The sequence below is a fragment of the Galeopterus variegatus genome, unplaced genomic scaffold, assembly GCF_000696425.1.
Source record: "Galeopterus variegatus unplaced genomic scaffold, G_variegatus-3.0.2 Scaffold660, whole genome shotgun sequence".
NCBI lineage: Eukaryota > Metazoa > Chordata > Mammalia > Dermoptera > Cynocephalidae > Galeopterus > Galeopterus variegatus.
The window spans coordinates 370391-371217 of NW_007726771.1; positions in this window are offsets into that span (position 1 = coordinate 370391).

Genomic DNA, 827 nt, shown 5'->3' on the forward strand with positions numbered 1-827 from the left:
TTTTTTTTTTTTTTTTTTTTTTTTGTCTTTTGTCTTTTTTTCCGTGTCCGGCAACGGATCACAACCCTCAGTGTTGCCCCCGTACCGGACCGGGGACCGGCAACGGGATCGCAAGCCTCGGTGCTGCTCCCGCGCCTCGCTCAGCCAGTGAGCGGGAACCGGTCTGTATGTGGGATCCGAACCCTCGGACGGGAGCGCCGCCGCGCTTCCGAAGCGGCGCACTATCCAGTGCGCCACCGGACCGGCCCTATTTTCAACTTTTAAAAAAATAGGTTTTATGGGCCGGCCTGTGCCTTACTCGGGAGAGCGTGGTGCTGATAAAAAATTAGGTTTTAGTTGTGTCTTTTAAGCAGCATATACATGAATTTTTTAGAAAAACAATATGACAACTAATCTTTTTTAAAAAGAATCAAATCAGTTCACATTTTTTGTGACTACTGACAGTTGGATTTATTTCCCATATTATACAGTGTTTTCTGTATATCTCTTTTATCCCTTTATCTTTGACTCTCATTTCCTTCTTTCTGTTGAACTGATAGATTTGTATATTCCCTTTTTAAAGCTCTGCTTATTTGAAAACTATAGATGTGTCTGGGTTTTTTGTTTTGTTTTGTTTTTTTCAGTAGTTACTTTTGATCTTAAAGGGACAAACTTAATGGGTTTGTTTTGTTTTGTTTATAAAAGATGACCAGTAAGGGGATCTTAACCCTTGACTTGGTGTTGTCAGCACCACGCTCTCCCAAGTGAGCCACAGGCCGGCCCTAACTTTATGTTTATTCTAAATATTCTGCAGCTATGTCTGTCTTCCTCCTGAACGTGAAGAGGTT